Raw genomic sequence first — 27,663 nt, forward strand, 5'->3', positions numbered from 1 at the left:
CACTGGGCCCTTGAGACTGCACAGTTCCAGTAGGCTTTGAGGAAGAAGTCTGTGCTTGGCAGCTTTATCTAGCAATCAAGATAGATGTCCCCAAAGCATGGGGAGAATGCTTCAACCCAGAAGGGAGCGCCGTAGGATGGTGCAAGCATTTGTAGGAAGCTTGGAAAGTGTCAGACCAGAGAAGTATCCTGAGGGAGGGATTGTCACTACCATATCGCAAATGTGGAAACAGAGGCACAGAGAGGTGAAGCGACTTGGCCCAGGCCCCACAGTTAGTAAATGGTGGAGAAGGTTTCAAGTCTAGTTCTCTCGTAGTCCAGAGCTTTCTCCCACACGGAATGGCTCAGGAAGGACACAAGAAAGGGAGAGGAGAAAGCAGTGTGACCTCCGTCTGCCATTGCCTGATGCAGCGGTCCCAGTAGTCCCAAAGGCTCAGGGGAGATAGTGGTCCCCACACCCCCAACTCAGCGTCTCTCACCAGGACCACTGAGATCTGCTCCCAGGAATCTCCCTGCAGGGCTCACCCCTCCAGTTCACATGCATCGCCTGAGGAAACCTTGGTAATGGAGATCTGACCGCATCGCTCTCTTCCCACAATCCCTCAGTGGCTGGCCATGGTCTATGCATTTCAAATTCTTCACTTTGGAATTTAAGACTGTAGTCCTGGACACCTATGTCCGCAGCCTCCTTTCTAATTACATACTCTACGTGACAGCCATGACGAGCTTTCGTCTCTGCTGTGACAGTGATGGAAACAAACTTAGTGGTTTTAATCACACTTATATTTATCTATAACACAAATGATTACCTTCTGGTTTTGGAGGTCAGAAGTCCTAAACGGGTCTCGCTGGGGCGAAATCAAAGTGTAAGCAGGGTTGCATCCTTTTTTGGAGAAATTGGAGGAAATCTGTTTTCTTGCCTTTTTTTAGCTTTTAGGGTCTACCTGCATTCCTTGGCTTATGGCCCCTTCTTCCTTCTTCCTTCTTCAAAACCAGCAATAGCCAGTGGCGTGTCTCTCACTCTGCAGCACTGACTCTCCTGCCTCCCTCTTCCTCCTTCAAGGACGCTCGTGATTATATTAAATAACAGGTTACTCTCCTCATCTCAAGGTCAGCTGATTAGCAACCTTGATCCCATCTGCAATCTTAATTCCGGCTTGCCATGTAACATAACGTACCTACAGGTTCTGGGGACTGGGATGAGGACCTTTTTGGGGACAATGCTGTGCCTTTCGCATGCTATATGTCCTTTCTGGCCTCCAGAATTTTGCATGAGCTGTTCCTTCTGCTGGAAATGCCATCATTCCCCCCTTCCGCAACTAGCAAACTTCTAGTCTTTCTTTGGTACCAGCTTCAATGATGCTTCCCTGTGAAGTCTTCCTGGAGCCTAGACAGTGGGCTGCTCCTTCCTCTTTCGTGTCCCTACACACACACACACACACGCACGCGCGCACGCACATGCACGTACATACAATACATAGACTATAATTTTATCCGTTCTCTCGAACATGAACTCCTGACAAGAGCAACCATAATTTACTCAGCTCTGTTTACTCAGCACCGGTTTACTGTCTGACACATAGTTTGTGTTCAGAAAAAGTTGATTAAATAGGAGAATGAATGTAACGGAAGCTAGAAGTTGAGAAGCCTGCTATTTTTTAATTATCTAATTAGCCGGTTTGATTTTGGACATCCCCTCACCCCCTCTCCGGGACTCAGTTCTCCCAGCCTATAGAATCAGCACCAGGAATCAGAGGAATTTGGTCTTCACGCAATGATTAGGCTCAGTTGAGAGTGCCTAAGGAGTGGCTTTAATGAGGGGGAAGCTTATTTCTCATTCATATTAAGGTCTAGCACTGCGAGGGGGCACTATTCCATAGAGTTCTCTGGAACCCAGGTATGTTCCAATTCACCCCTCCCCCATCAATCACTACGGTGTGCCCTTTGACCTCAAGGTCCAAGGAGAAACACTAACTGTCATCCATGTGGCAGAAAGGTGGTGGAAGGCGAGGTAGAAATGACAAGAGGTACAGCTGCACCTGCAGAGAGGTTCTGGACGTTTCCACTGAACACCCATACTTACATCTATTAACTAGAATTAAGTCACGTGGCCATACCCCCTGCAAGAGAAGCTGGAATGCAGACCACATTCTGGGCAGCTAAACTCCATTGTTCTGAAAGAAGGGGAGCATGGATATTGGGGGTCTCTAGCAGCCTCTGCTGTAAGCTCTGATTTCCCTTCACACTCTTACATTCTGGGGTTTTAATAAGGTCAAGATAGGCAGGCTGGTATCTGTTGTGGCTGCAGTAGGATGCATCGTAAAAAAGTCTAGTGTTAACAGAGAACCACGGTGAATCTGGAGGAATGCAGAAAGCTTTCATCTTAAGCTCTACGACTTTGATTGGCCACTATTTACATAACGACCTTCCTTTGTTCCTCTCCATCCCAGCTAATTGATGTTAGATACTCTTGTTAAATAATCAAGCTTACAGATCTCGGGCCCATTACAGCCCCCTATAGATAGGATGATGGTACAGTCCGGCTTGCCTGGGACATTCCTAATTTATGCCTACGTCCTGGTGTAATTATCAAGAATGCCCCTGCCCCACTCGAAAGTGTTCCAGTTTGGATGATAAATTTTATAGTCACTTACCTATAGACAGCGTTGCATACAGTTAGGGAAGGGGAATAGTGGCTCATATTTGAACCTCAGGGATATCTAATCTATAATTCAGGTTTGTTTTTTTTTAAGGTTTGGCCCAGTAGGGAGGTGGAGGGCATGAAGTCATGATATAAATGATTTGAGATATTACTCTTCTCAGGATACAGAGCCTCATGGGTAATGACATCGATTTGTCTTCTTATTTGTTTATTCGCTTTTGATAAGATTCTGTCCACCTGCCTCAAAGATCACTCCCTCAGCGAGCATCCCATTTGAAGCTGCCTTCCCCATTTCCATTCCTTCTTATCTTCTTACCTGGGTTTGTTTTCTACACAGCACTTTTCAGTATTTGAAATTATCTTGTTTATTCATTACCCTGCATGTTTATGTTTCTCCCCACAGCTTCTGCTGCTATGACTCTCATAGGACTTATCTCATTCACTTTTGTGCCCCAAGTGTTTAGGACATACTATATATAGGACGAGTGGATAGTGGATGAATGTAGACGGTTAAGAGAGTCTGTGGGAAGGTGGAGGAATTGGGAAGAGATCTAGAAGTCACTAAAATGTAAAACCTACACCATTATTTCTGAAAACCTTCTGCTATGGGCTGAAATGTGGCTTTGCCTGATTTCTATAACATGGGACAGACCACACAGGCAGTAAAATCCACAGACTTTAGCAATCGGAAGGGGCTAGAGCTTCAGGGAAAGATGGATACTGGTGGGTATAACACCTGCCACTCATTTTCGGTTCTGCCAATGCTATTGTATTAGTTTCCTAAGGCTGCTATAACCAAGCACCACAAACTGGGTGGCTCAAAGCAACACAAATTTACTCTCATAGTTCTAGAGTCTAGACATCCAAAAATCAGTGTATCAGCAGGGTCATGCTTTCACTGAGGGCTCTAGGGAAGAATTGTTCCTGGCCTCTTTCTAGCTTCTGATGATTTCTCGGCTTGTGGACACATCACTTCAATCTCTGCCTCTATCATCACATGGTGTTTTTCCTGTGCATGTTTCTATGTCTCTGGGTTCAAATTTTTCTGTTATAAGGATGCCAGTCATTGGATTGGAATCCACGCTATCCAGTATGACTTCACCTTGAACCTGAGTTTTCCAATCTCCAAAATGGGAAACTGAATTTCTACCACATTCCGCCCAAGTTGCTGTGAGGATTGATTATGAGAATAGATACAGCTGAGCTTTATAAATTCCAAAACTGGCTGCACATGTGAGTTGTGACTATTTGAGACAGGAGAAACAAGGCCCAGTGTGTTTTTATTTTAAAAATAAGTATACATGTGAGCGATTTTGTTTGAAGGCCTGAGGCTCAGAGAGGTTAATTGCTATATTGAAGTTTGCATAGCACTTAGTTGGCACAGGAGAATCATCATGCATCCTCTTGAGTTTTCTCTTGAATTTCGGTCCTGCTGTTTGTCCCCTCAAAGTGAGGGAACTGAACCTTTCTGTCTCCCTCACCTGACTCTTTCCACCTTTCCTTGGGGGAGCAGTGAGGACACGCAGGACGCTTTGTCTTCCAGGAATCAAGGCTGTCATGAGTTCATGGGAAATCTGTTTGTGGTTTACTTTATCACAGACTCAAGGGAGAACTGGCCTGTGTGGAATGTGAGGCTGTGAGCAGGGAGCCAGATCCTGCTCAGCTCAGAGGAAGGCAGGTCAGGGACGGCAGCAGATGGTAAGGACCAACGTGAGATCTCTTGGGATCACACATCCCAAGGCAGAAGATCTCGAGTCACAGATGCGCTTGTGTGTCTGTGTGTGTGCGCGTGTCTGTGTGTTACGGAGAGCAGGGTCCTCTCCCGGCGCGTTGTCCAGGTTCTTGATGTCTCGAACAAAGAATTGAGCAAGACATAGAAATACAGTAGAAAAGAAAAGTTTTATTAGAAAGGAAAGTACACTTCCAGACGTGGAAGCGGGCGTTGAGCAAGATAAGGTGGCTCAAAAGGCCTGGTAACAAAGACTTTAGGGTTTTTAATTCCTTTTCGCTGTGGGTGGATACTTTTCTTAGAGGAGTGGGCTTCCTTAATTGACAACTAAGATTGACAGGACTCAGTGATTCATCATTTTGCTTTCTGCGCATGTTTGTTCCCAGAATTCAGTCTGTTATAATGATATTAATGAACTTCCAGGCATATGCATCATATTATAATGAGGGTATAATGAGACTCAGGTGAATTGAAGGTCGTTGGAGTCTTCATTGCGCAGGTGTGAGTGACTGGCTTAAACTAGTACCTAAATCTTTGCCTACTGGTTTCTTTGTGTGAGTTAAAAAAAATGCTTTCTGGCTTGCTTAATTGTGGGCGGATTAGGGCAGACCCCTTCTAGGATAGGATGACCTCAGTGTCTTTGCAGGCCCGAAACCCCCTAACTAACTTTCCTGCCTACCTCTTTTCTAAGAGCCATGAACTCCCTTATTATTATGCTTCCTGCTAAGAATGGCCGTAGTCCCTGCCTACAAGGGTTTCATGGAGCTCTTTCCCTTTGTGCTTCAGTCAGGGTGAAATCTTGGGTTTCCTGCTGAAGTGCCACCTCAGTCCCTAGACAAAGAGGATACAAACTCGTTATTTAAATCATACATCTATTAATTTCTATTATTGCTTTGCCTGTGAAGTGAGTAAAGGGAAACAGGCTTGGTTAATATGTTTCTTAAAGAGTAAAAAGAAAGACCTTTGGCTTAAAATCCCCTCCCCCCTCAGACTCTAAGGGCCCTGCCTGGTTGAACACCATTTCTGCTTAACAATGGGCTGATGACCCTTCTCAATAGCCAGAGGATTTGAGTCACCAGGGCAATTATTAGGATTTGAGGAAGGGAGCCTTTTTCCACAGAAAGGAGGGAAGAAAACTTAACTAGGTTTAGGGAAAAGATTAACTCTGCAAGAGATGTCCCATTTCATGTGTGTCACTGCTTTGTCTTGTTTCTCCCTGATGGCTGGGATGCTTCTCCCTATGACCACAAGTTTTAGTTTTCACAGCGTTTTCACATGCTTCATTCTGTGTGATCCTCACAACAAGCCCACGAGGAGGTTGGTTTTACAGTCCCCGCTTTATAGATGGGGAAACTGAGGCCCGGCATAGGAAAGGGACATGTTCAAGATCATACAGCAGAGCTGGGAGAGTCCAGGGCTTTCTTTGCCACATGGCAGCTCTTGCTACAGACCCCATCGCTTTTCTGGGAGTGCCCTGCAAGCCAGTCAAGAAGATGCTTCTCTGTCACCTCTCTGGCCTCCAGTCTTGGTTCTGGCAGCCTTCCAATCTGGCTGCTTGAGCTCTCTTTCCAGACCAGTCTCCCGAGGTCCCCAGCCTGCTTTAGCATCCCCCCTTCTCTTAACTAGGCACTACACAATCCTCATTAGACACAGAATCATTCTCAGTGTTGGACACTCCTGCTTTTAAAACTAGAGCTTAAAGTGCTGGAGAGAAGATATTTTTCTAATCATGGAATGATGCATTTTTTTCAAAGCACCTATTATAGGCTTAAGAACGTGGTAGATGCTCAGTAAAGGTCTAGAGATCAGTAATAATAGCAATAGTAATGGCCTTTTATTGAATGCTTATGAGAGCAAGGGAAAGAGATGTTAAGAAGCTAAGAGTCTCAAGGATGGGCAATGGTGGAGGGAGAACAAAAAAATGCCTACTTGCTGTAAATGGTTCCCACGAGCTCTGGGGAATAGCATTCAGGAATACCTAGGTGAATCACGTGGGTTATAATATTTAATCCTTAGAACTGTGAGATGTAGAAGCCCTCATTCCCACATCAGAGGTAAAAAACTGGGTCTCAGAGCAGCTAAGTAACTTCCCTGAGACCCCATGGTTTGAGCGGGGCAGGGCCAGGATTTAAACTCAGTTCTGTTGGCTTTCAAAGAATTCTCCAGAGAGTTTTCTCAGGTATCAGTTTAAGGACATCATCCTGCACATAGTAGATGCTTAATCAATGCTGACTTATTAAGTGATGCTGAAACTCACAACAGTTCTTAGAGAGAGACAAGGCGGCTGGCGGGAGCATGTTTATTTGCATTCATACTCGAGTCCCTAACGCGTATTCAGCTTCCCATGTTGGAGGAAGCCCAGACGCAAGGGGAGGGCTGCAAATAGTGTAATAGTGTAGCTGGGGCTTAGACCGATGCCCATCCTCTTTGCCCTGCACTTTGCTGCTGCTGATCCACAGAGATGGGGCTGAAAGGATGGTACCTGGGGAAGCGAGGGGGTGGAGAGAGGATTGCATTTCATCTCAGCATTTATATTTCCCCAGAGTGGATCCCACTGTTTCAGGGACAACGTAAAGCGCTTAATTGAAATCTGTAATTCCAGCCCTCATTAATAACCAATCTCGGGAAGCAGAGAGCTCCGTGACCATTAATGATGAGCATGGTGCAGACACAGGTCTTTAGAGGGGAACAGCAAGTCTCCAGTTCATTTTACAGTTGATTAGAGTGAGTTAAACTTTGCCTTGCTGGTAAGTTGTATATTTAATATGAGAAGTTGGCAATATGTGAAGTTATCAAAATACCATAGGTACATTGGCAGGCCTCCAGTCAGCATCACTCATCCTAAAGAGCATGGCGACCCCACAGAAATGGGTCTGGGACGCCATCACACAAGATAGATAATGTGATTGAACCTATCGGTCCCAAGGAAACAAGAGACTTTCATCAACTGACTGCGGAGTCTCAAAGATCATCCACCATAGGTGAGCTGGCTGCGGCGCCCCCTGCTGGCAGAATCTCAGCTCCATGGTGTGGCAGGATTTGGGATCTTGGCTTCTCCACTAGTGATGTGCTATGTGGCCTTGGGTAAGGTTTCCTCGTTTGGGGTCCTCAGTTTTGCCATCTGTACAATAAGTAGGCTTGACGAGATCGGACTTGCTGTGATGGTGCCTATTGCTCCTGGAATCCACTTGTGTGGGAGGGCTATTCCTCAGACCTTGTGGGAGGTGCTTTACAAGTGGACAGTTGTTTGCTTTCCCTCAGCTACTGCCCACCCTCTGGACTCCTTTCTTCTTTAGCATCTTCCTCCCTAGGTATCCCATTCTCAAATTTCCTGGCACCGAATTATTTGCATTTTCCAAATATGTTCATGTCCTGGATACTTTGTTCCTGTTTTTCCATCTGTCTTTGGACGTTATCTCTGCCTGGAAGACTCCTATTCAATACTGTAAATATACTCTCTAATTGTATTAGTTTGCCTGGGACAGCAAAAAGAGCCTGACGTGTGGAGTCATTAGACCCAGATTTGAATCCTGCTTCTAACACTTATTTATGACTTTGGGCAATTATTGAAACTTTTAGAACCTCAAATTTATTAACCGGAAAAAATAGGTGTTCGCCTATTTAGATGACCTAACACGTATTAGGGGCTCCAAAAATCTCTTTTTTCTTGGCATCTAAGACAGAGTAAACGTCTTCTTCTATAAGGTTGGCAAAACTTTTCCATAAAGGGACCCATAATAGACATCTTAGATCTCGGAGGCTTGATGGTCTCTGTTGTCATGACGCATTTCTATAGTTGTTGTGTGAAAGCAACCATAAACAATATTGAAATGAATGGGTGTGGCTGTGTTTCAACAAAACATTATAAAAACAGGTAGAAGGCTATCCTGGGCATTTGGGTTACAGTTTGCTAACCTCTGCCCTACAACATCTCAGGGACAGACTTGGTGTACTAACAAGTCCTGGTGGGTTATATGTCAGTCTTTCCTGTTAGGGTATGTCTTCCTAGGGAACAGAAATTGCTTTATTATTATTATTATTATTATTATTATTAATTATTTTGCATCTCTAGGACCAGGACAATGCATTGTGCCATTTAATTGTCTCAGCAATGCTGTAAAGTAGACACTATTATATCTCTGTCTTCTAGACGAGAACACAGAGGCACAGAGAGGTAAATAATTTAGCTGGTAAATGGTGGAAGCGAGCTGGCTGCAGAGCTCCTATCTCAACCACAACCCCACGGTGACTGGAACATGAAGGGCCGAGAGCCATTAGCTCACTGAGCACAGAAGCCAGTAATACTATAATTTCCATATCCTGCATTTATGTGTCTGGTTTTTAGAACCCGGAAATAGAACTCAACCTTCTTCCAGCCCAGCGTTTACTGAGCATCTGTCCCTGTGACATTCTACCCCGATTTGGCTCCTCTCTCAGACCTGTTCACATCCTTCTGGATCCTGATACTTTTGTCTAATGTGCTTGCTCCCTCTGTCTCTTTTTTGGAACTGACCACCCTTCCTTTTGGAGTTACCCCAGTCAGGGACGACTGTTAAATTAATTTTGCATCAGTAAATAAAGGCCTGGGCAGAGACTGAGTTAGAAGTTGTGCTGGTTCTTATGGTGCTTTGCCAAGCCCATTTCATATGGATTAAGTCCTAAATCCTTATAGTTTCAAAACAAAAATCTGTTCACTTGGCACCTGGAGGACTAAAAGTCCTTGAAATTCTGGTCCAGTCTCCGAACGCTCCTGGTTTGAGTCAACGGGAGCGTGTCGGTTTGATTTTACAGAGGAATAAAACTGTGGGCAGCAGCAGCGGATGTGAGTGTTGTACATTTCAGTTTTCATATACTTAGCACTTTGAACCAGGGGCTGTGCTCAATGCATTATATACACTCTCTCCTTTAATGTTTACTGGGGTATATGGCGTCAGCCCCACTTCACGGGTCAGGAAACAGAGGGTCAGCAACTTGCCTAAGGTAACAACCGTATTAGGAGGTGAAGCCGGAATTCACCCCTAAAATCCTCATTTCAGCTGCAGACCCGACTTATCGGAGTGGAAGAGCAAGCACCATGTAGCTCTACGGTTATGGCAGGAGTGGGAACGGGGTCTTAGGTTTAATGAATGTCCACTTCGTGTTCCGCGCTCTAACGGCCTTGTCACATTTAGGTTGCCTGACATCTCTCCAAGCCACATTGTTTCTTCTCATCTTATAGATTGCGAAACGGCTCTTTGGAGAAGTTGCACATTTCCCTCAAGGTCACAGGCCAGGTACAAGAGGGGCAAGGCTGACTCTAGAGAAGGCTCTGCTCCTTGGAACAGGGTTCTAGTTGCCCTTGGGGATTGATCCTTTTTAAACAGAGGTGTCTGAGTCTGACCCCAGTACATTTCTGATTTAGTGGGGAGCGGGGCAGAGGCGGGGCCCTGACATCTGCATTTTTAAAAACCCCCAGGAGATTCTGATGCATAAGTGGAGTGTGACCCATGCTCAGAGAACTGAGATGGGCCTGACCATCTCAGTGGGGAACCCCTCCCAGCTTCTTATTTCCCAGAAGTCTATTATTACAGGGAATGGAAGCAGTAATTATGTTTAGGGTCAAGGATAAGGATGAATGAATGTAAATGCTTAGATCAGAGATTTATAGTCTCAGAGTTACAATGAGACACAAAGTCTGTGTCAAGGCGGCGTGGGGGCCTGGAACTCCAAAGGTCCTGGCGGAGATGGGGCTGGAAGGGAGGCCTAAGGGAGGAGGCGGGGCTGGAAAGGAAGCCTGAGGGAGGAGTGGAGCTTGGCGTTAGAGCTCAGACCTAGACCCACCCACCTGGGTTTGAACTCTTACAAGCTGTTCAGCCGCCATCAAACCCCACGACCTCTCTGCTTTCAGTTTCCGCATCTGCAAAGTGAGGATGGAGAAGGTGTCCACCCCATAGGGCTGTCAGGAGGATGGAGAGGGCACAGAGCCCTTCCAGCAACGCCCGTATGCCGCATGCGTGCTGTTGCCGCCAGCGGTGGTTGTACCTGATGGCAGCCTGGCTTTGTCTGATATGACTCTAACACGTGGTTACTCAAGGGCAAGCCTTTTTCTGTCTTTGACAAACACGAATTCAGTGGTTCACCCAGCCAAGGAGAGATTGAACACAGGTGAAAGCAGCACACCTCACTTTGCTCCTGCCATGGGTCTCACGCCCGGTGCCGAGGGCCGGAGTGAGGGAACCGCATTGTCTACCCTGGACCTGCACCCACGCTCCTGCCAGGGTCAGAGAAGGAGGAATGGCAAAGAGCTGTGGGCCCCTTGGACTGTGGCTAATGCTGCCTGGGGCCACCTAGCAGAGGGTACAGGGGAGCAACGATCCTGTGAGGATGATGATAACCAGCGAATGTCCAGCCTCACTGCAGGAGTGACAGGCACTGTGCTGAGCTTCATGTGCAGGATTCTGTTTAACCCTTTCCCACGCACTGACTACCTGTGTTTGAGAAAGTCACCTCCCTTCTCTGAGCTTTGGCTGTTTCCCCTGCAAACGGGCTTCAAGACTAGATGGTCTCCTTTAGGGGAGTGGGGGTGGGGTAAGGCCCTTCTATTTTTATTACCTGTTGAACTTTCCTGAATAAATATAATAAATTCAAAAGGAAATTTAGTTTATGTACGTACCAGCTGATCCGTATGGCCCCTTCTGGTCTAAGATGGACAGTGAAAACTGTAGGGCACAATGTTTATTTATTTATGCCCTGAAATGTTTATTGAGCAAGAATTCTGTCACGGATACTGTGATGAGTGTTGGCCAAACAGTGGTCAGTCGTGACAGCAGCTAACGTTTATTATGCACTTGCTGTGTGTCAGGTTCAGCTCTAAGCTTTTTGCGTGTGTTGATATTTAATCTATCTAAAAGTCCTATGTTATTGTCTTAAGTTTAAAGATAAGGAAATGGACACAGAGAGGTTAAATGACCCTCTCAGGGTCATATAACCTGATGGATATGTGTGAGTGTGGACAAAAGAGGCAACCCTGGTTCCCACCCTCAGGGAACTGATTCTAATGAGGAAGAGACAGACTGATGGTTAGCTTGCAGGCTGGTCAGGGCTGTAGATGTACAGGAAAGCACAGAGGAGGTACCTAGGGCATCAGAGAAAACCTTCTGGAGCCAGTGATGAATAAGTAGAAAATAATTATGAGTTACAAGTATAATTTTGAGGGTTGGGTGGATTGAGTGTGTCTTCCAGCCAGAGGGCATAGGATATGCAGCATTTCAATGAGAACAATCGTGGAGCATTAAAGGAATAACAACAAACAATATCAGTGTGGCCCCAAATGTCAAGCGGGGCTGCAGGAGAGAGCAGGGGCTGGTGATGTAAACAGGATCTAGGTCACAGTGAGGTTTTCAAGTCCTGGGTTCAAATGTTCCAATAACCAGAGTTCAGAGGTGGGCTGTGTCTCCCTTCCACCTGAGGCCCCTGTTGGGGCAGGGGTCAGACCTCAAGGCCCCCTGATCCTCCAAGGACCATTGGATTCTCATTTAGTTTCAGAAGCCCTCCAATTACATCAATTCACTTGTGTATCAGGTCTGGACCATTCATAAAATTTAAGACGAAAAAAAAAAAAAAAAAAAAACCCTAAGTCCAATAAAGAATAAATTAGATGTGATTCAGAAGAGAGAATCAAAGACAACTGAATTTTATTTCACTAGGATAAAATAAATTGCTTTGTATAACAGAACAAGCCAGAACCACTGCCAAGTACAAGCCCCTTTTGTAGAAACATTGAGCTATTGGGCTATATAACCTTGATGCCAGGGAAGGGCGGGGGAGGAGACTTTCTGGACAGACGAATTGTCCCCATAACTGAGGTATTAAGCACTCCCCAGTTAACAAAACGGTCTATGCAATCTTCTAGTCTACCCTGTGCCATTAATCTGAAAGTAATGATTATCAGTTGCCATTGAAAAAAAAAAAAAAGCAGATGCATGCCATTCTCGCAACAGGGACTGACTATCATGTGTCTGGCTTCGGAATGAATCTTTACATTCTTGGCTCCCATGAAAAGCACTCCACCTCTGCCTCTATCAACACTGACTTTTGTGCGTCCTGCCTTAGAGGTGTACATTTCATCTGTCTCTTTTAGGAGAATGTACATTTTTCAAAAACAAAGACCGTCTTCTTTTATTTTTCTTTATAAGCTCTGTAGCCCAGAGCATCCTCAGAGACCACTTAGTCAAACTTTTCGACTCACTGCTGAGAACTTAAGTGCTTTGAGTTAGCAGACAAACCAGAAGAAACACTCAGACGTCCTCATTCCCAGACCTGTGATCCCCCCCCAACTAAGCTCTCTGGCTTTTGTGGGCGTCTGCAGCCTCCTCCCTGACTTCTGCATCGCTGCTTCTAGAAGGCAGCGCAGGTTCTGTTGTGAAGCTGGCGTAAATGAACCCCAAGCAGGAGTAGGTAGGTGTTGCTTGCCTTGGAGTAAACTCTCTCTCTGGGCTGTGTGGCTGTGCTGGTTGTCCTTGTTTTCTGAGTAATGGTGATTAAGAACATGCAGCCAGTATGTGGACCAGCCCTACCACTTACTGGCTGTGTGGCCTCAAGCGAGTTACTCAGGCTCTCTGAGCTTCTGTTTTCCTCTGCTTTTAAAAGGGCTGGTTGTGAGGATTAAATGAGATGAAGCACTTAAGTGCGTGGCTGGACCTGGGTCTTCGGAGGTTGCAGCACCAGATTAGCTTCGGAACAGGTGAAAGTGTCAGTTTATCTAATCCCCAAATAAGTGAGGAGTCACCATATCAAAAGATACATTTGCAGTCCTGGGATACTATGTAATGAAGACGGTTGTACCTACGCCAAGCTCTCCGCTCTGCTTTTCCCCACAGGACATGGGGCTGAGCTGCAGCAACAATTTCATACAAGCAGAACCCAGGAAGACAATTTTTATTATCTAAACATATAACCTGAGGCTTTGGAAGGGGGCCAGAGTCGGGGAATTTAAAAGTAAGAAAAGATTTTAGAAAATAAAAGTGATTGTTGCTTACGGCTTTTAACATAGATTCCAAGGCTTTAAACATCTCAGCTCACTCTGCAACCAGAGAGGAAAGCTGCCCTATTGCTCAGATGCTTCCAACTCACTCTGCCTCGCCCCACTTCCCCTGTGTCTTTTTTCTGATACCCTAATCCTTTCGGAGGTGGCTTTGCTTGCTGGGTAAAGGGATAGAGTTGAATCCCAAGTGTGCCACTGCCTTGCTGTGTGAACTTTGGGATGTTACTTAACATTTCTGAGACTCCATTTCTCTATCTGTAATATGGGGCTGAGTGTCTATGGCATATGGTATATGAAAGAATTAGGATAAAGCTTCTTTTTTCTCATAGAAGATAATTCCATTTACATTAGTGTAGAAAAAAAGGACAATTTTTATTATCTAAAAAATGTCTTCTAGAGACAAACAAGATTTCCAGTTTCCAGAAAATTATAGATCATTACAGTTTTAGTGGAAAGAAGTCATCTGCATTATCCAAGAGGCAGTAAGATAGCAAAACAATCTTCGGAGAACTTTTGCACTTTAATACTTAAAAATAAGAACACAGTGGGGCTAAACGTATATTTACAGATCTTTGCCCCTTTTTCAAGGAGCTTAACAAACATTACAGACACAATGAAATACTTCCTCGTACTATGTAGGCAGGACCTGGACATCACCGTCACTATTTTACATCCATTAAGATCCAGAGAGGTTAAGTGACGTGCTCAAGGTGGCACAGCGAGTCCGGCTTAAATCCCAGGTCCACTGACTTAGTGGTTACCCATTAAAGCACTGTACCCTGTCCACGAAATAAAGAACCCCGAGTGAAACACTGATGGTTAAGGAAGGGAAAGAGCTACTGAGCTACGGAAGTTGACATTTAGCCAGCCAGAAATCATTAATGTGGCCAGGTTTAAAGAGAGCTCTATTAAACTGTCCATCAAACACTTTACTCTTAAATTGATTTATGGAGAAAGGGAAAAGACCAGGGAGGAGAGAACATATTACAGGTGGCTTTTTCTTCATCTGCTGGAAGTTCGTAGTAAGTAGCAGGGAGCGAGGATGCCCTAGATGCGAAGATTTTTAAGAGTAAAAAGAGGAATTTCTTAGCACGTTGGAACCAGAGAGAACCAGGTTGGAAGGCTAGCAATTAAAACGATTTGCTGTGTGTTATCAGAAAATTGTTGTATGGATCTAATGTGATGATAACGCGTGTGAAATATGGAGCCCGGCTGGCCGTAAGCATTCTAGGATGTGTAGCTATTTGATATTATTATTGTTATAGTAAGTGGAAAATAGAAGGAGGGAAGAGGTTGAGTCCCAGAAGCCGAAAAGGGGCGGACCCCGCCCAGCCATCCAAGTCGAGCCTGATCATAGGAGAGGTGGATGAGTTTGGTCTAGCTTCAGTCTTGTCACCAGAGAGCTCCAGATATAGAGAGATAGTGTGTGTCTCATCAGTACGAGCGGCCCAGAGATTTGGGAGTGAGGGGAGACAGCCATAGTTTTCTTTTCAAATGGGGTTACGAATTCTAACCCTTCTCTTTGCACAGAGTGGTCAGAGGGTTAAGTTGTGTCTCCCGTCCTGCATGTTAGCCCTGTCACATGTGCTGGCAACCCATGAAAACAAAGCTCCAGTCCAAAGTGCCATCGTGGTGTTTCTTCTGAACCACTGGCCTTAACCTACTCCTCAATACAGATATCCATTCTGAGTCCAACCCATTCAGCCAGCAACTTTTAATCCATCCAATGTGGCCTGTGCACTTACCAGCCAGCTACTGCGTGTGCTAAGTGCTAGCCTCACAGGTGCCCAGGTAAGGCGAGTGTCATGGGTTAGTAGGGGCTGTGGGTGCACAGGTGTCCTTGATCTTGTCTGGGAGGCAGGAGAAAGCGATGCCGGAGTTGAGTCATAGAGAATGAGTAGGAGTGACCCAGTCTAAAAGGAAGGAGGTGGTCTTTCTAGGAAGAGAGACTAGCATGAGCAAAGGCCCAGGCACAGAAATCACCTGGCTCCTGTAGAGATTCAAGTTATTCAAAGCGACTGAGATGTCAGAGGTAGACTGGAGAGAGGCAGAAGAAGGTTTGGAGAAGGTATTTCAGCTCAGATCATGAAGTGCCTTGTGTGCTATGTTCAAAAGTTTGGAATTTTTTCCTGGGGGTAATGGGGACTTGTGGAAGGTGTTTTGAGGGGGGATATGACCAGATGTTTGCCTGAGAACATAACCCTAGGGCAGTATGGAAGGGAGTTGGATGGGCAGACAGAAGTGGAGACCAGTAAAAGGCTGCCACATCTACCCATCATTCCTCTGGCCTGGCCTTTTGGATCTGATACTTGACATTATATGTCCTGGCTGAGACCTTAACTCTGTTGGTCAAAGGTTCTGGGTCTCCACTCTGGGTGTGTTTCCTTGGGTGGCTTCAGTTAATTATGTCTTCATGTTTGAATGGGCCCGTGGATCCTCCTGCCCAGGCAGAATAAGGGATCAATGTACCTAGTACCCTGGCAAACAGGCAGTAGAACTATCCACAAGGGGTCAACTGAGTTTTTGGAGAACCAAAACGTCAACAACCCACTCCTGAAGGCCTCAGGTCCAGGGCTTGCATGCAGCATGCATGCATGCATTCATTCATTCATTCATTCATTCATTACTGATGTGATATAGACGCTGCTTTCAAGAGGAACTTTGAAGGTAAGAATCCAGTGGAGTGTTGCAATGTTGGAGGGGGGAGGCAAAAAAAAAAAAAGGAATGGCCAGTCATGTCCGAGTCAGGAAGGGTTTTCTGGAGGATGTGATTGATGCCTGCGGTGCTGGTTCTCTGGAGATAAGGTTCCTGCCAGCCAGAAAGGATAAAGGGCGTTCTGGGAAAAGGGAGTTAAGTAAAGGCCTCAGAGTACAAAATAGCACGGCATGTTAGGGACAAACCAGCGTAGGATATAGTGTACTGCTGGAGAAATCAAATCCCCAGAGGCCTCAACATATAATAGACTCTCACTCCATTTCCACCCATCCTAGCTGTGCGACCTCGCATGAGTTACCTGGCCTCGTTTCTCATCCATGACGTGGGGGAACACGATGTTTCATTTACAATGTGAAAAGAAACAAATTAGATGATATTTGAAAAGCATCTAACGCAGTACTTGTGTGATCAATGATAGCTATTATTATACTTATTTTTACTCTCAGTGCCTAGAGGTTCAAAATAGAATCTAAACCTGGTATGGCGAAGCTGTTTCACCTTAAGTGCCAATTCTCGTCTTGGCTGCCTGGGGCAGAGAACTGTGAGGTTTTATGTGAAATCGGCAGGAAGAAGAGCTATGATCAATTGGTAATGTCTGTACAGGGCAGGGCATGGAAGGGACGACATCTGTGCCAAGTGTCCCTAAAATAAGTGTTGCTTTGTAAAGGCTAGGAGGTGAGTCCAGGCAATCGCATTATGAGAGGGGGCGTAAGACTTGAATCAGCCCCTTAAGGATAGGTAGGTATTGGACAGGTAAAAAGGAACAATCTATCCGTGCTAAATTTGAATTTCATTCTGTTGGCAATATAATATTCTATTTTGGGGCCCCAGAATCACAAGCCGAAGTGTTAGAAACTCATCTCTTATCGATTGGCTACAAAACAAACATATGTTTGCTTCCTTGGCAAGGCAAGGGCCGTTCCAGCAGAATCTAAACGAGGAGGGCAAGAGGGGCGCGCTTCATTCACCAGACCCCCAGGTCTCTCTGGTAACTTTCCGGAATGCTAAGCTGTTTATTTTGGGAGTCTTGAAGCTTAGTCAGTTGGTATTTAGAGACAGCTAGGAATTTTGGCTTTCACTCTCCTTCCAATAGAAAAGAGAAAAATTGAAATGCTTTCCAAATACTGGTAAGTCAAATGAGGACAGCCTGGCTCCAATCCGGTCTCACCCCTCACTCCCCTCCCACTCCCAGAAACACAGAATGAAAAAAAAAAAGCAACATGATCAATGCACTAAGCCCCAAGTTACAACTTCCCCTGGAGAATGCTAGACAACCAGACTCCTTCCACATCAGCTGATACAAAAAAGCATCCTTAGTGTTTCTGAGAGCTCAAGGAAGAGGTTGTGGGGGTTGGCAGTCGTGGTGGCGGTGGGGCGGGGTAGGCTGAGAAAGCCATCAGGGTTCATGTGCAGCTCGAATCTCCATAAGGATGGTTCTTCTTGTCCTTCACATAGGGCTTTGATACAAGCCTTTAAAAGGCTTCCATTAGCAATGTAATTGATCCTCTGACGAAAGGCAATAAGAAGTCCAGCAAAAAAAAAGAAAAGACAAAGAAAGAAAAATGTGATTACAATGTACAGAAGTGAGCACATATTAAGTAGCAGGTTTAAGGTTTACAGTCACCACCATCTGTGAACCATGCTTAGATGTAACTTTCATTATTTCTTTGTGACTGTCCTTAGCTCATGAGTCCCCGTTTCTGCCAGGGGCAGGAAACTTAATCTTGTACATTCAAATAACTCAGTGACTTTCAGATTTAAAGGTGATCGGTTTGGGATTTCAGTGAAGGCATGTCAAGATTCTATCTCCCTCCTCCTCCTCTTCTCCCCAAAGTAGACGTGAGCTAATTTTCAGCAGCCTTTATGTTTAACTACCTGTTATCGGCAGGGCATTTGGTTCTTGCAGGCCTCTTTGAAGTGTGGCTTGTACATTTCTGCAGCCATGGCTGCTGACCTGTCCAGGGAACTGTAACCTCTGCTCCGTAACCTGCCAAGCTTACCCGAAGACTTGTATTACCGGCCTGGAGATATTTTTTTTTTTTTGCCGCTTTTGATATTCATGCCTTTTGCATGTGACTTTGAATTCTTTCCATAAAGGCAATGCACATCCCTCTCCCCCACCCAACCTTCCTGCCCTGCTAGACTTTGAGTTCATCCACGTGACTTGCTTTGGCCAATAGAATGAGGCAAGAGTAATGACCTGTCATTTCTGAGTCTCAGCTTTCTTAGCCCTTTTCTGTTCAGATGTGTCCTCTTGTGCCTCTGCCATGACCAAGAGATCTTTCTTCAGCTTTCCCTCTGATCCAAGGAGGATAGGAGAAATATATATAGCAGAACCACCCAGACAAGTCCAGCCTAAACAAATTGACCTGTAGCCCTAAGGGCGTAAAACTTCTTGTAATATGTCTGTAAAATTTTGTGTTTGTTACACAGTGTTTGTGTGGCAATAAGGAACTGATACACTCCCACGCCCGTAACTTAGCTCAGGAGGCCGGGAACCTGGGGGACCCCAAGATCTAGTACTTTTCCTCTGGTGCTTTTCCTCCTGTCATCCCATCACACTTTAATCTCTTTTCTCAGGGGAGGGGAAGTTTTCTTCCAGCACTATCCATTTTCTTCCCCTTTCTGCGGTTTTATGCACTCCACTTGTTTTTCTGGGTCCCTCGGGTTCTAAGGGACAATTCATGTTTACGGACACCATGCAAGTCATGTTTATGGACACCATGAAGTCATCTCTCTCAAAAATTCTGTTTTTGTAAGCTTCAGCTCCCCAGTCTGCAGTTATCAGTTATGTGGTAAAAACCAAATCCAATTCAAAAAGGCAAATGATTTCAATATTCTTGGCCATCTGCTTTTCTTATGAGCCTAAACATATAGAGAAGTATCTGCTTTTCCAAAGAGTCCAAAATATGGGAGAGGCATGCGATGAGTTATTTGAAGGACATGCCTAGACTATCCTATTGGTTCCAGAAAGAGAATGAGAGACACATGGGGCAGAGCCAAATGGTTCCAGCCAAACCAAGCTTAGATCAATTGACCCCATCCCTTCCCTACCCCCATTCCCCCATCAAGAGTGTGCATGGCAAAGATCAAAATGGCCCAGTTTAGGACAGCTGAACCATGAGGACAAGTGAGAGACAATGCTCATTGTTGAAGTCACTGAAGTTTTGTGGTATTTTATAACAGCAATTTTGTGGCAATAGCTAATGAATATAAACCTCCATCCCCCAAAATAAGTAAGTAGATACAAATGAAGATTATCTTGTTGAGGAAGGGGGAGGAAAGCCTGGACCCTCGGCCATTTGACTTCCTCCATTTTCTGTGGCTAAACTTGAGGACACAGACTAGGGTCAGAATTCCAGGGGACACACAGTCTGTTAACACTGTTCCATTCCACACCATCTGCCCGGCTCTCCTTTCATGCTCTTCCTTCCTCCCCCGAGTCAGTGTTTGAATTCTCTCGATAGCATCTCGTCGTGGAGGTTTAGCGTTGGCAGAACCTCCCTCCCTTCTAAGATGGCCAGGTTCACCTTTGGGCAGCTCTGGCTGTCAGAAAATGATCCTCATTCTCCGGGGAGTCCAGGGCTTTCATAGAATAAGTGGGGCCTATTATCCTATTTTCATAGGATAATAGTAGGACCGAGATGGTTTCTGGTCCAGCTCCCTCCGAAAAAATAGCTGCGACCTTAGCTCTCGAATTTCTCTCTTCTGGGATAAGCAGGTTATGACACCTCTTCATACGTTAGGCCCAACTGTCCACTTCATTTTCATAAGGACGGCTTCTAAAACTAATATAAAATAACAGTGAATGTCAACTCTAATTGAAAAATAAAAATTAAAAAGAGAAAACACGATACACATAAATGCTTTTCGAGTGGTGAAAAAAATTTTTTAAATACCTTCTATTTATCGAACACATACTAGGAGTCAGAGCACAGGACTGAGTATGCCAGGCACGAAAATCTTTGATTCTTTGGGGCAGATATTATTAGTCAAATTTTGCTGCTGGGAAAACTGACGGTTGGAGATGGTAAATGACTTGTGAATGGTCTCACAGCTGGTGAATCATGGATGTGAGGTCTGAGTCCAGGTTTGTTGATGCTGAAGCTGGTGCTTTTAGGCCCCACACAAAAACAGCAATGACAACAGCAGCAACGTCGTGAACAGTAATAACTAACTTTTATTGGTTATTTACTATGGGTTAAGCATTGTTGTAAGAGCTTTTGTGGACTCACTTAAGTGACCCTCACAAAACTCTGACGGGAAGATAATCTTCCCCCATTTTTAGAGATTAATAAATTCTAACCCCTCCCCAGCCTCAGGATTTTTATCACTTAGAGTGCATTCATTCCTTATTTGATGACTTGAGTTTTCTGTCACGAAAGGCGTTTGCACAGTGACTAGGAGAATGTTAAGGATTTTGCGTATTGGGCTTCTATCCACTGACCACTTTGATGTCTTTCCCACCTCGATGTCCCTTTTCCTCTTCTTCATTCTTACCCCTAACCTTTCCATGTTCATGGACCAAGAAAGAAAGAATCCTTTCCACTTACTGGGTTTCTACGATGAGCCAGACACTCAACTAGACCGCGTGTCATCATCACATTATTTAAAGCTAACTCCAGCTCCCAGAGCAGCCTGCCATTTATTTGTCTGCCTGACAACCGTCTTCCCCTATAGACCACCATCTCAGGGAAGGTAGTGACTCTGCTTATTTTATTCCTCTTTATCACCACCGAACCTAGGAATCCTTCACTAAGCCAGTGGCCGGTGAATGGGATCCAGGCTTAAGGAGGCATGGCTGTCTTCAAAGGCAGCCACATAGAGTGCGTAAGAGAAGGCTCTGAAGCCAGAGGCCTGGGTTCATAGCCCAGCTCTGCCATTTACTAGCTGTATAGACTCTGGCAAGTGTTCAGCCCTTCTGTGTCTCAAAGTTCCTTATATTTAAAAGGAGAATCACATTTTTACTGTACTGAGGAAGTCAAGCCTGGTGGTAGAAGCAGGGATTCTGCAAAGAAACAAACAACCTAGGTTCTTCTCCCAGCTCTGCCACTGCCCCCTGGGGAATTTGGGGCGGCATGTATGCCTCTATTCCTCCCCTCCCCCGCCACTCCCCACCCCACCTCCCTACAAATATAAATTGAGATGACAACAGCTCCTATCTCATTGCTGTGTTAGGGGCTGAATGAGCCAGTCCTTGTCAAGCACTCAGAACAGGCTCTGGCGCCGAGTAAACTCGCAGACTCAAGGTCATCCTGCTAGTTAGAGCGTTAGTCAGAATTTGAGTCCTAGCTCACCTCTAAGTTCAGTGCTTTTTAGAATATCCCCAAGTTCCTGGAAATGTTCTTTGCTTAAGTAGCTTTCGGCTAGCACGTCGAAGAGAGCAGACTCTTCCCTCACACTATTTCTCCGATCGACATCCTGACACACTCGAAACATTTTCTACATCGGTAGAGATGAGCATATTTTCCACCCAGGGAGGGAGTGGGGTCTGCTTCTCGGAGGGAATGAAAAGAGTCATCATAAAACAGAGACCAGCCAAGGAAGATGCAAAAATAATTAAAATAGGAAACGTGCTGCTGTCTTCGCAGGATTTCAGTTTTGCAATTGCCTGAGGGGAGGGGTGGCAGACGTTCGCTTTCTCACACTGATACACATTTTGATAAAGTGTGATAAAGACTTAGAAAAATTGACAGATTAGATTGCAATAAGAGCTCAGGACGTTTGCATCCTGGAAGTGAGGAGGAGTGGCTGGTGGAGCTGGGGACGCTACGAAAAAAGATGATGCCCTTTCTTGTTCTTGTAAACAAGAGGTGCTGGATGCCCACCCGCCCCTTCACCACACGTCCTTCGGGTCTCGGCTCAGAACCTGCTTCCTCAAGGAAGTCTGCTCTGACTTCCCAGACCAGACTCGGCTCTGTGGGCACACCCTCCATGCTCGTTGCATTTTCCTTCACAGTACCTAGCATCGTGGTGATGACTGTGCTCGTTTACTTGTGTGGTAATCTGGAACCCATAAGAGACTATTGGTATCAAGAGAACAGACGATGGGTTTCTTTAGTCCACCACGAATAACCAGTGTCTAGTACAGTGCCTGGCACATCGCGGGCACTTAATAAATACTTGTTGAAAGAAGGAAGGAAGGAATACAGGATATAGAGATGGGATTTGAACCAGCAGAACCAACAAGACTTCATGACAGGAGACCCTAGTGTGGGTACTTCTCTGCACACCGATTGATTCTGAGTTTCAAAGTCCCACTGAAAAACACTTCTAGTGAACGGCATTTGGTGGAAAAGGACTCCCTCTGCATTGCCTGCGAGAACCAATGCAGACATCCTCACGCCAGGGCGAGAGGGATGCAAAGTGATCTTGTCATGGGGTCGGCAAAGGAGCTCTCAGCATGCTTGGGGCTGCTACCTTCACCCTGCTGCATCGTATCAGAAACGAGGGTCCCAGGCTCTCCGAGTTCCACACAGCAAGGCAGCTGGGATGCTCAGGGTTCCGCGACAGGGCTTATCCGGCTCTGGGTGTAGGTCTGGGTTTAGAGATGAAGACATGGAGTCTGAAGGGACTAGGTGCTCCCTGTGGGCAGAGGGTAAGATTCTGGTTTGGCTGAGTTGGAATTAGAACCCAGGTTTTCTGATCCCTGGTCCAGCGTTCTTCTCAGCCACCATTCACTCATCTATCCATCTGCCTATTCATTTATTTAACCACTAGGTACCAGGTACTCGGTGTGAAGGAATCTGATTTGGAACCAATGACCATCAATGTCGGTTTGTCTTTATTTTTATTTCTTTAGTTTTATTTTTTCTTGTTCCACTGAGGACCTTTATCCTTCCCAGCCTTTTGCATTCCCTGTCTCACGCGAGCATCAGGACAAGTTGGCAGGGGTTGGCTGAGACTTTCACTTCACGTTCCTGCTTACTTCTCCAGCCTCAACTCAGACCCCTGTGCCTAATCAAACTTTGCTCCTGTCTGTGGCCTTCTGTTAGCCCCTGAGCGCCCGGGTCCTCCCTGCCTTCATGCTCTCCTGCATGTGTCCCTCTGCATGGATGCTCTCTTCCCTCTTATCAGCAGGAAAAACTCTGCTTATTTATCGGGATCTAGCTTCATTGCCGTTATATCTAAGAGGACTTTGCCGGCCCCCATACATGTTAAGTAGATTTTAAGTCTCTTTCAAAGCATTCTTTTGTAACTACATATTTGCTTGGACAACTATTTGTTCCATATCTGTCACTTCCCATTATAAATACATATAGTCAATTCTGCAATGGCAAAGACTGTATCTGCTTTGCTATTTATGGTACCCCCACTGTCTGGCACAGTGCTTAGTGCATGGGAAATCCTCCATAAATATTCGTTGAATGAAAGAAGGAAGGATTATTTCTTTACTCCAATAACCTGCTATTTACATGCCTCCAGCTCACTCCCTTTATATGCTGCTTTCTGTTACTCTTTTGCTTTTCTCTGCTTCCGGAGTTTCTGAGATCCTTTCCTACATACCAAATCTCGCTCCTTGTCCCTCACTGCCTCTGAAGCCCCATCCTCACCCCTCAGCTGCAGCTCCTAACAAGTGGCAGTCTTTTTATGTTTCTTCGTTTAAATTGCCTAGAGAAAAAAAAATGGTGAGTGGTCCAGCTTGGTTCTCTGATGAATAGTCAGTCTATGGACAAGTTGCCTCGGGTGTCCAGTTACCCCTGCCCTGTGTTCATAGTCATCAGGCACATGTGGCTACTGAGCACTAGAAGTGTGGCTAATGCCATGTGTTTACATATTGATTAAATCGAATATGGTATTAAAACCAACATTCTTTGTTTAATGTATCTACCAGAAAATCTAAAATCGCAGATGCGGCTCGCAGTGTATTTCCATTGGACAGTGCTGGGTTCTCGTTGCTGGAGTGGGGCTGGAGAACTAGGTCACATCGTGCAGAACGGGGCCCGCCTGGAGGGCGGGAACCATGTGCAGGGCAGCTCCCCTCACCAGGGGGCACGGAACAATATCTATGTTAGGTTTTGAGAACCACGATTGTTATCATAGTTCATTCCACAATTATTCATTGGATGTCCCACAGTCACAGAGTTAAACATTTCATCGTATTGTGTTAGTTATCTATTGCCATTACCAATAGTATGACAAGCTTGATGGCTTAAAGCTACACGTGTTAACTGTTTCACAGGTTCTATGGGTCAGGAGTCCAGTTACAGCTTTACTGGGCCCTTTGCTTTAGGGGCTCATAAAGCTGAAATCAAGGTGTTGGCTGGGCTGCCCTCTCCTCTCAAGGCTTGACTTGGTAGTTGTGAGGGGTTGAGAGCTTAACGTTTATTTAAATAGCATTTAGTTTCTTGCAGCTATGGTACCAAGAACATGAATTTCTTGCTGGCTATCTGCAGGAGGCTGCCCTCAGTTCTTTCCACATGGGCCTCCCCAACATAATCATGTGTTTATCTAAAGGCATCAAGGGAGAGAGTCTCCTAGCAAGACCGATGTCACAGTCTCATGTAACTAATCACAGAAAAAGCACCGCATCATCTTTGCCATATTAGTTCAAAACAAGTCACAGGCCCTTCTGACACTCAAGAAAAGGGGATTACACAAGGGCGTGAACATCAGCAGGCGGGGATCAATAGGGACTCCTTAATATCTGTCCACCACGATTATACGATGCTCACTTTGAGGCTGGAAATATAGACGTAGACCACTATACATTCCAGATAGTTTAGGAATCTCTGGCTCCAATTCTCCATGGAGAAATCGAGGCCCAGAGAAGGGGAGAGGGCTGAAAAGATGGCACAGTAAGTGTCAGTGGTGAGGTCAGAATGTGAACCCTTATCCTTTATATGGCACCAATTCCTGCAGCAAGTGATGTAACTGAATAGAAGGAACAAGCTTTGCTCTTAACATGGAAAAGACCAGAACACGCTGTCGATTGGGAGGAAAAGTTGACAGCGGGTCAACCCCCTTGGGGCTGTAGTGACTTTGAATGAGCCTTTCTCCAGGTCAAGCATCTTGTATTCTGGCCACTGGAAAAATGGAGGCAGAAAATGCCCTACTGCTTGTGACCACTGTTGGCCATGGAGCTTCCCAAGCAGGTTGGAGGCCCTGCCTGCAGAGACCCTGCAAGACATCCAATTAGCCACACTCGGTTCTGCCTCTAATTTCATGCCTGTCCAGCTGGAGACACACTAACATGCTCCTGGAGCACTGTGGGGTGAGACTCGACCACATGTGGATCTTGTCAGCCAGGAGGATGCACAACTCTAAAGGGTTCAGAATATCACCCTAGAATTTAAGCATGGGAAGTCCTTTAGATTTAACAGGAGTTATCAGCCTGTCTGTCTGTCTGTCTGTCTGTCTGTCTATCTATCTATCTATCTATCTATCTATCTATCTATCTATCTATCTATCTATCTATCTATACACAGTAATATAGTATTGAATGCCAAGCAAAATCCAACTTATGTTTATTGAAAAGGTATGGGATATCTAACCATTTTCTGTTTAATTATCCTTTTCTCTCTGAAATATATTCATAAGATGGAATTGTCTTTGTATAACAACATTTTCTTTTCTAAAAAGATTTTTTGAGGTATAATTGATACATAACAAAGGGCACATACTTAGTATGTATAATGCAATGAATGTGGAAATATGCATATACCTCACTTACAGAAATTTCCTCTTGCTTCTTTGTTTGTTTTGGTAAGAACATTTAATGTGAAATCTACCCTCTTGACACAATTTTTAAGTGCACAGACCAGTATTATTAACTACGGGCACCATGTTGTGCAGTGGATCCTAGAACTCATTCACCTTGCATAATTGAAAATCATACCCATTGAAAATAGCTTCCCATTTCCACCGGTGGTAAGAGAGAACCAGTGTTGACCTTGAGTTTACAGAGCACTTGGCAGTCGCTCACCTTATTTAAAACCCACAAGTCCATCACTTTGGGTGAAAAAGGTCAGGCTTAGGGATAATCTAGGTAACTTGCAGGGCCCTTAAGGAGTCCTCCCTTCCTTAAAATCCCACCAAATTTTGCAGGATGATTTTAATCAGCTAATAATAATGATAACAGTTACTTATATGCTGCATGTGCACGGGGCCATAAGCTGTTTTATGCCTGTCTCATGGTTTAACTCATTTCACCCTCACCATACTCCTAACAGGCAGAACAGGATGCAATGACCATCACTGCCATTTCGCAGAAAGGAAACTGAGGCTCGGAGAGGTTGGGGGCAATTGTCAGGGTCACACATCTTACGGTGTGAGAGGAGGGGTTCGAGCAGACTTCATAGGCTTACCCACTGTGTGTACTGGTTCAGTACAGCACAATCCCAATAGCACCCCACCTTTCCCGTTTTCCATATGGGGAAACTGAGACCTGGAAAAGTAAAATGGCTAAGCTGGAGCTGGAACCCAGGTACCCTGTTTCTCAGGTCAGAGGGCCTCCCTGCACCAGCCAGCTTCATCCTACAGAGCTAATGACCTTTAAATGTCCATGGGTGTCCTGCCCAACAGGAAGGATGCAGGATAATTAAAATCCCTCTTTCCCACCCTTCTCTCCCTTTCGACACTTTGTAAACTATTTTTTCCCCCAGTTCTATCTTTTTAGCCTTTCACAGCTGCTCATTTGGATAAGATCTGGTACCCAGGGGTTTCTATGATGAGCAACATCACAGCCCAGTCCCCTTCCCATGGGAAGCCAGAGGAGGGGACAGGGAGAACAGGGAATGGTTCCCATTAAATTGGCCTCCTGCAATCTGTGGAGTTTAATCTTAACTTGAAAGCATTTTTGATCAGCTTTCAGGCCTCTCCCTCCTTCCGGCCCACCCCCATCTTTGTGTCTGGCATCCCTTCTCTCCCCTGCATTTGGAGGCATTCGAAGCTGTGTGTGATGGAGGCAGGTGGGTGTGGGGGGAGAGAGCCAGTGGCCTGTTCTTTTATCTCCATCTTCCAGTTGCCTTTGTGGCCAGACAGAAGTGCTAACTCCAGTACCTTTTCTAGAAGCTTAGGATCAGCTGCTATATTGAGATCTGACCTGGTGTCTGCATTTCAAAGGCATCTTCTGCCTAGCGCTCACAGTAGCTGCCTCCTCCTTCCTTCCACCCTTTTCCTCCCTCCTCCTTCCTCTTCCTCATTTCCCTTTCACCCCTGACCTTGACTTCTTCTCTTGGCTCTTGACACCTTTCTTCCAGTGACTGTTTCTGTATCATCTTTTTATATTTTGGAATGAATCACTAACACAACTCCTTGCCAAGCAAAGCAAGGTCTGATCTCCTTCTAAATGGTCCAGAATTTGCAGGGAAAATAATGTCTCAATGTTCCGAAGGCCTCATTATATATTCATTTGGCGGAATGCAGGTTTACACAGAGGAGACTATTTGCTTACTCTATAAACGAACTCCTGGCAAGGCGATATCTACCCAGATTGAAGGCACCGTTGGGTCCTCTTCTCCCCAGGGAAGCTGGGAGGCATTATTATTCCAAAGACACCAACTGTATATTCATGACTACGAGGGTGGAAAATTC

General features: G+C 45.3%; 1 long non-coding RNA gene across 1 annotated transcript in view; it reads left to right on the plus strand.

Annotated features, from left to right (window-relative positions):
• The first annotated feature begins 4,292 nt into the window (after positions 1-4,292).
• Positions 4,293-27,663, plus strand: part of LOC120605779 (uncharacterized) — a 37,488-nt gene continuing 14,117 nt past the window's right edge. The window contains exon 1 of the long non-coding RNA XR_005653703.1: positions 4,293-4,359. This is a non-coding gene — a long non-coding RNA (uncharacterized LOC120605779). The remainder of the gene's footprint in view (positions 4,360-27,663) is intronic.

Source organism: Pteropus medius, unplaced genomic scaffold, assembly GCF_902729225.1.
Source record: "Pteropus medius unplaced genomic scaffold, Ma_sr-lr_union100, whole genome shotgun sequence".
In the NCBI taxonomy this organism is placed as follows: Eukaryota; Metazoa; Chordata; class Mammalia; order Chiroptera; family Pteropodidae; genus Pteropus; species Pteropus medius.